The sequence below is a fragment of the Ailuropoda melanoleuca genome, chromosome 3 (assembly GCF_002007445.2).
Source record: "Ailuropoda melanoleuca isolate Jingjing chromosome 3, ASM200744v2, whole genome shotgun sequence".
Lineage (NCBI taxonomy): Eukaryota > Metazoa > Chordata > Mammalia > Carnivora > Ursidae > Ailuropoda > Ailuropoda melanoleuca.
Genome location: NC_048220.1, coordinates 72,212,417 through 72,220,952, shown reverse-complemented (window position 1 = coordinate 72,220,952; position 8,536 = coordinate 72,212,417). Strand labels below are relative to the sequence as shown.

The 8,536-nt window shown below is 38.2% G+C and overlaps 1 long non-coding RNA gene across 1 annotated transcript in view; it reads left to right on the top strand.

Annotated features, from left to right (window-relative positions):
• Positions 1-5,644, top strand: part of LOC105237432 — a 10,601-nt gene extending 4,957 nt beyond the window's left edge. The window contains exons 2-4 of the long non-coding RNA XR_856029.3: positions 1,581-1,720; positions 4,209-4,277; positions 4,758-5,644. This is a non-coding gene — a long non-coding RNA (uncharacterized LOC105237432). The remainder of the gene's footprint in view (positions 1-1,580; positions 1,721-4,208; positions 4,278-4,757) is intronic.
• Positions 5,645-8,536: the final 2,892 nt, after the last annotated feature.

Below are 8,536 nucleotides of genomic sequence, written 5' to 3'. Positions count from 1 at the left end.
TGAAGAAAACAGTAGAGAAGAAAAGTGCTGGAGCTAAAGGTTTTAATTAGAGAGGTGATTGGTATTCGAGAGGAGAATATGGAAGGAAATGCACCAAGGAAGGGATATTCCACAAGCCCTGCATAATCAGAAAGTTCTGGATGCCAGAAATACTACATAGGATGCATATAGGAGCTCATGGATGGGGAGCTGACCTTGGAACTAGAACCATAAGAGAGGTCTGCTGCTGAAGAAATGGGTTAAAACTTTTTCAACTTGGTTGTAATATTTGAAGCCCTAGGAGTATATGAAAACAATGAGGGAGAAATTATATAGAAAGAGACTGGAAACTTGGCAGAGGGCCTCATTTATGTAGCAGAAGGGAGAAGAGGAGCTGAAACAGGAAATGAAGAAAGCATGAGTCAGTGGGAGAAAACACTAAGTACAACTTCACAGGAATTGAAGGAAGAAAGTTTGAAGAAAGGGCCTGTGAACAGTTCTAAGAGACACCAAGGAGAAGAGACATGCCCCCAGGAGATTGGCAATTTTACCACAGTTGAAGGTAGTGATGGAGGCTACAGTCAATTTGCCAGGAATCTGTAAAATCTTTAGATATTTCTCAAAATATTCACTGGTTGTTTACTGAAGAATCCAAATTTTTCTAAAAATCAATGTTTCTTTGTGTCTAGATTCAACATGAGAATATCAGACAAAATATTTTCTTTTTATTTTTGCCACTACAGTGTACATATGTAAATGTGTTATAAATCTATATGATGTCAGTAATAGACGTTAACAATTCTCTGAATTACATCAAGATTAGTATCTCCATTTCCAGCTGAATATTCTAAGGCTAAAGGGACATCAAGTGACTTGTCATATTTGTTCCAGTAAATCAGAGACAAAACGGGTCTATCATTTTACATGAATAGCACTTGGAATGTTTTCCAGTTTGCCTAAAAGAAGAGTTTCATTTTCAGAGCATTTCTCCACAATTTATTTTTAAATAAATTATAGCAAAGAAAAACCGATTTGTTAAGTGTAACCATATGTAAAAAGTTGTTCCCAAGTTACAAAAAGCATTCTTCTCTCCCTTAAATCAATGCTGACATAAGAATCAGAGACAAAGTTCCCTTTTTGTATTCTGGTACTGCGTAGCTCAGAAAAAACACTTTCTCATTCAGCTCTCCTATATGAGTATTATATTTACAACCATGTACATACATATATAAACATACATATATGTATATAAAGATGTATATATATGGTTTGTTCATATATACATGCACATATGTNGGTGAAACCATATGATAATTGTCTTTCTCTGCTTGACTTATTTCACTTAGCATAATCTCCTCCGGTCCTGTCCATGTTGCTGCAGATGTTGGGTAATCATTCTTTCTGATGGCTGAGTAATATTCCATTGTACGAGATGCCCTTCAACAGATGAATGGATTACGTGTTTTAGAAGAGCAAAGCTTAGCTTCAAAAGAATTATCTTTGCATTTAGGGAATATTTCCAACATTAAGCATGCCCATCCTCACACACATTTGTAAGTAACTACCGCAGTCCCCTTTATCTGTGGTTTCTCTTTCTGCAGTCTCTCTGACCCTGGGTCAACCGCAGTGTGAAAGCAGATCATCAGAAGACCAATAGCAGCCTCAAGCTACGTCACAGTAACTACGTCATTCACCTCGCTTCACCTCCTCACTTACAGTCTCATATCACCACAGAAGAAGGGTGAGCATGGTACAACATTTTGTGTGAGAGAACACGTTCACATAACCTTTATTATAGTATATTGTTGTAATTGTTTTATTACTAGTTATTCCTGTTAATCTCTTACTATGCCTAATTTATAAATTAAACTTTATCATAGGTATGTATATATAGGGAAAAAAAACATAGTGTAAGAAGGTTCAGGCATCCACTGGGGGTCTTGGAATGTAAACCCCACAAATAAGGGGGGACAACTCTGTCAACTCCTCAGGCTTTATCATCCTTTGGCGTCTACCTTAGCCCACATTGTCACTCTGCGCACCTCAGGGAACATACAGAAGTGATGCCACTTCCGGAGTTACTTGAAGTGAGAGCCTGTTCATTGCTGTGAGAAGCCAAGCATTTGACACCTGGCTCTGCAATAATATTTCCTTTGTTAAAAAGAACTTTGTAAAATTTGAGATTAATCAAAAAATATAGTTGTTGTAAAAAAGCAGTACTTTTTCTTTTTTCAAATTTTTATTTAAATTCTGGTTAGTTAACATATAGGGTAATATGGATTTCAGGTGTAGAATTCAGTGATTCATCATTTACATGTAACACCCAGTGTTCAACACAAGTGCCCTCCTTCATACACATCACACATTTAGCCCATCTCCCTCCCACCTCCCCTCCCGCAACCCTCAGTTTGTTCTCTATGGTGAAGAGTCTCTTATGGTTTGCTTCCCTCTCTTTTTTATCCCCCTTGACCTATGTTCATCTGTTTTGTTTCTTAAATTCTGCATATGAGTGAAATCTTGTAGTATTTGTCTTTCTCTGACTGACTTGTTTTGCTTAATGTAATACTCTCTAGCTCCATCCACATCATTGCAAATGTCAAGATTTCATTCTTTTGATAGCTGAGTAATATTCTATTTTATATATATATATATATATATATATATATATATACATATATATATAATCTCACATCTTTATCCATTCATCAATTGATAGACATTTGGGTTCTTTCCATAATTTGGCTATTGTTGATAATGCTGCTATAAACAGAATTTTAGCCATTCTGACTGGTAATTTTTTTTAAAGATTTATTTATTTGAGAGAGAGAGAGAGACAGCACGCATGAGTGAGGGGAGGGGCAATGGGAGAGAATCTTCAAGCCGACTCCCTGCTAAGCATGGAGTTTGAGGTGGGGCTTGATACCAGGATGCATGAGACCATGACCTGAGCTGAAAACCAAGAATCGGAGGTTTCACTGACTGAACCGCCCAGGCACCCATGTCAGGTAATTTTTATGTTGAACTTTCTTGGGTCACTTTCATATTACAGCCCTGTTACATCTTCTATTCATCTAATTTCTCTGAAACTCTGTAATTTTTTGTTATATTATCCCTCTTGGATACTCCTTTTTTTTTCATCTTCCTTTCCTTTGCAAACAATAATTCTCTGAAACTTCCTTCATCATGTCTTTTGTCTAAGACACAGGCCATAACATTAGAAAAAAAAAAAACAAATTTTCATATGTTCACCTTTTTGTAGTGAAATGTTCTACTATTGATTTCCAACATATTCTTCCAAACACAAAAGAAACTCTTTTATCATCATGGTACGAATTACTTCTTTTCTATGGTAGAATTCACAGCTACTAGACTGGAACTTGTGGAGTCTCTGTTCCCTGTCTGGCTCCATCCCCTTACCTCGCCCTGATCTCTGAACGCCACACTGATACTATTGTCTGTCTCCTAAGCTATGACAACAGGAGTGCATATTTTTCAAGGCCATTAAAAAAAATTCTGTCTTGGTGTCACTGAAGTTCAAGGTTGGGGCTGAGGTTTTTATACTAGCTTCCAATTTTCTCTCCATGAACTTTGTACTCTTCAAACTGCATGAGATATAAAGGGTAAGAGAAATAAGGAGAAATTATATTTCACACAAATGGCAATAAATGTAAAAGTATCATCACCCAAGAAGTGGTCTTAGCATAAATGGATCTAAAAAGTTCTGGATACTTATAAATGATGGAGCCATACACGGCAACAGAGAGATAGCATGAGTGTTATACCTTATTTTTACGTTTGCCTAAGGCAAGCAAGCATATTCTCCATGGTTTGTCCCTCAGAATCCCTCTTGGCAGCCAGACACTGAGTGAGATGGCAGATGAAAATGGCCCTTCATTGGCTACCCACTTTCACTGCAATGCCTTGGTGAAAATAGACTTGCCAAATCGCTTCAGGAGAGTCATTTAATTCCATCCTGATCAAATTTTACAGGTCTGTGATTCAAATTATTCCACGTTGTCAGCTGAAAGACTTCATCAGGAATGAATTTGTTCTGCTTGGAATCCTTCGTTAGTATTCAGGAAAGACCTCTGTGATTAGCCAAATCAAAACCTTCCAGCAGCAGCCACAGCCACGTTCAGACCGAATCTCGGCAGCTGACTTTTCTAACAAAACATTATCTTCTCTTTAATCAAGGGCTAAAACTACATGATTTCATTTTTCACTTTCAGTAAACAATTGAACTGTGAGCTCTCGGTGAGCATCTGGAGACGCTAAGAGCCACACCCTACTCTCCCCAGGTGAGACATGTTCCTCTCTTCCAAAGCTACTCCTTATACATCCTCTAGGTTCTCTCAACCTAGCTCTGCACTCAGAAAGTCAGGGAGGCCTTTAGAATCCTTTCTGCCAAGGGGAGTTGTTGAACCACGCAACTCAAGTTTGTGTGAAATATCCCAATAGGAGCACACCAGGGAAGTCTCTGCCTGACCAAACAAAGGCATTTCTACCCCACTTAGCAGCCAGAATCTGCTTTAGGTTAATTGCCCTGCTTATTGCAGGAAGCTCATTTCCTGGAGTCTCTAAGAGCCATAGCTTCTCTTCACTATGTAAAGCACTGGGCATATTTCCCTAGGTCTTGAAGGAGATTCTAATTGCCATCTTGCAGTTGCTTCAGCAACCCTCCCCCTCCCCCTTTTTTTAAGCTCACTGACTGGCATCTCTCCTAGCTTAAGCATGCATACAAGTAGAAAATTCTGATTTCTTGTTTCATGCATGGGTAGCTGTTTATTGTTATCATTTGCTGGTCCGCTAAGCTCTTCGATGACTTTAGAAGGCAAGTTAAGTACCGCCAGTTCACAGCTGAGTACCTTGGCTGGCATGGAGCCGTGCTGGATGCGAGCTTATTTGGAAGTCTGGTGTTTGTTCACGGTTTTGTGATGCTCTTACTTCTGCTTCAAAAACGGCAATTAATCAAGACATCGGCCAAGTCCTCCAGGATTGCTTTATGACATCTAGTTGCCAAGAACCACCTGTGCCCCTGCAACCATTCACAATATTGCAGGAGATGGGTTACGATGATGATCCTTGCGGGGACTCTACGTGTAACCGTTGTGTCTTCCTTAACATTCGTATTCTGTGCCTGATTCTTTTTGTGACAAACAGCCATCCATTAACTGGATATTAAAGGTGAAGTCTTTGGCATTAAAGTAGCAATGATAATAGCAGATAGGTGCTGTTTATTCATTTTTCTTCTTTAATCTTTATAATATCTATGACATATAGGTACAATACCCTTGTTTTATTAATGAGAAAGTAAAGCACAAAAAGTGCAAATACAACTGGGAGGAGTGCAATATTCTTGGCAGAATTTTTTCCTTGCTATTATTTCCACCTTCATGTCCCATAGAAAGCAGTGCGTTCATCATCATAGGATGTGGTTTGAGAGAGAGAAATTGCCAGTCTCTGGCTTTTGTGTACCCCCAAACTGAAGTTTAGTATTGTTAGTGTTTGAGGACAAAAATCATGTTAGAAACTGTCCCTTTGAAGGAGATATACCAAATTAGGGAAGAGGAGGATACCTTACCCTCCAGACGAGAGAAAAATCCTGCTGGGTTAGGTGTCTTCGTATGTGTGGTGGAATGAGAAATAAAGAAAAAAAAAAAAAAAACGATGAAAGTGGTCCTGGATGGAGTATCTTGCTTCCGGTGAGCAATCTCAGGAAATGTTAATTATTAACAATCTGTGCCCTACGTGGAACCATGGATAGCCTACGTAAGATTCCCACATCACAGGTGCCAGGAAAAGAGGACTCTGGAAGTAAAGAATGAGTTTGCATGACCAAGATGAGTATTCAATGCTCATTATGTAGTTCTAGAACTAGTAATGATGATTTAGAGGGAGAGTAAATTTCAACCCGGCAACACTGAGTTTGTGGCAACAGCGGGGCATTCAGCATGAGACATCTAGAAAGCCAATCGGAAACACAGTACAGAGAATGGGGAGAGATCTGAACTAGGGGCCTGACTTCAGAGTTAAGCATGAAGATGGGACAGTGAGGCTGTGAAATATGGTCATTGCCAAGGCATTTAACATAAGCAGTTGTCATGTTCCGGTCATTTTTATATTCCCAATTTCTTAAATAATACCTAGTACATTACTGGTTGGACTCATTGGACAAATGTATAAAAAGAATTGCCAGATAAGAGGGGAGAAAAACCAGGAGCATAACCTGCCAAAAAGTGAAAGGGCTGAAATCTCTTTGAATATCAGGGTAATCTTTAAATTGAAGGGTACAGATTATTTCAGAGGTTTTAAACCTGGCTCTATATTCATATCACTTGGGGGGATTTTAAAAAATAATAAAAGAATGGTCAGACCACTTAAATCCAAACCTCTCACGGTGGGGTGCAGATTGTAAAGATGCTGTCCCCATCTGATTCTAAGATTGAGCCACAATCAAGAACCACTGGATTGCTGAGCTAGCTGCATGATCTCTTAAATCACGAATACTACAACTTTCAGAAAAATGTTAAGTGCTTCCTATAGTTAAAAAATACCTATTTTTGCTTGATTTTCCCAAACCTTCTCAGTCTGACTCTTGCTTCAATGCATCATTATCCTTCCAGACCCAAAGTCATTTCTGACCCTTGTTTCTCCCTCACCCCCTGCATGCCACCAGATCACATCCCACTGATTCTTTCCCACAATTTATTCTTTCCTTTATATTTTCTATGCCACAGCTGTGGTTCACCTCTACACTTTCTCTTGCTACCTCATGATTTTGTTATATGATCTCTTTAACTTGGATTTCCTGCCTCTGCCATCTATTACTTTCTTTGTCACCAAACATACCTTCTCAAACAAACATCAGATTGTGGCACTAGCCGGCCAAGAAGGCTTTATGGATTTCCACTGCTTAGAAAGTAGAGTCCAGACTCCTTCGGCTTGCAGCCAATGTCCTGCAGGAGCTAACTTCAACCTCCCTTTCCAGACTCCACCCCTGGGCTTCCTCGCTCTCTCCTGGTGTTCTAACCTCCAGAACAGTCTGTGCTCAGGCCTCCCTGTACCCATTAACTAACTCTTATGTCTTCATGTTTCCTTCACCCACCAAAATGAGAATTTCTTTTGCAAAAAGCATTAGCACAAAACTCCCTTCAGGAATCTTTTTCCTTCCCTAGCCAGAATTAATTCTTCCTTTTGCTCTTCTCTCCTGTCACGTAGTATCTATATTACAGCACTTAATACATTATGTCTTACTTTATGGTTAATTGCTTTCAACTTCTTTCTCCCACACTACATTGTGATCCCTCCGAGGCCAGCTGTCAAGCCTTAGCATCTTCATACCTCACTTTTTATCTAGCAGGGTGCTTTATGAAGAGTAAGTACTTAACATAGGCTTATTGCTCTGGCTTGAACTGAGTTGACTGGAACTATGCTGAAAGTATTTTTACATAAAAGTTTAAAAAATTAAATAAATATGTCCTGGGAACCTAGTAAACACTTTCCCACAAGAGACATGCAATGAACTTTAATATAACTAAGATGATTCAGTTTCTATTTTAAATATTTATTATTGTTTTAATGGTTTTGAGAAGGTCTAATAAACAAATCCATCAGTTTTTTTTTGTTTGTTTGTTTTGTTTTGTTATTTGACCCTATTTATCTCTCAAACCAGAAGCAATTAAAAAAATAATCCTGAGAGAAAGGGCAGTTCATCTAACAAAATTGCCTTTGTTCTTTTGGGATTTAAGGTAAATTGTGTTTTTGAAGTAATCAGTTTGGATTTATCCCATCTCTTTGTTAGCTTATGGATTTCTCTTTGTATTTAATAATTAAGGTAGGGACTATTTCTGAATAACCGTGGGCTTAATTTTTTTTTTTTTAAATGACAGCTCTTAAAGCCTTCCCCCCCCCTTTTAATAAAATGAAAGTCAAAATTGTTCTCATTGTGTTGCCTATGTTGTTCCATGCATTAAGAAAACATTCTACCGGAAAAAAATAGTAAATGACTTTCCTAGACACGCCTTCTGCTTAACTAATGACCCGTTTAGAGGAACCCTAATCAGTTCTTGCTTCCCTAGGCATATAGGTGATATAATGCATAGATAGGAAGCTATAGTTACAGACTCATTTTTTTTCCCAACGATTTACAGGAAACCACCTTTCTAAATGTCTGCAAAAATACCTAATTAATGAGGCTCTCTAAAGCCAAATTATAATCTATGTTAAGGAAAAAAATCAAACAATGCTATTTTTCTCTGCGTATTAGAGTGTCTTATTTGTTTTTCTGGTTTCTCTGTTATTTCGTCCAAGGACACTTATGCTGTTTGAATACAAAAACTAAAAAGTAGCTTAGAGTTACTACCTGTGAATTAGTATGTACCATTTTTGGTGAATCAAACATTCAAACATACGCTGCCATTTTAGAACATGGAGATATGTTTTTTAATGAGAATTATAACTGATCATAGCAAATCATGCAAGGTTTTTGTTAGTGGTGGTAGGAGAGGATTCTTGAAATGTAATAACATTTTGCCAGGGAGGGCATTATTTTTTCTGT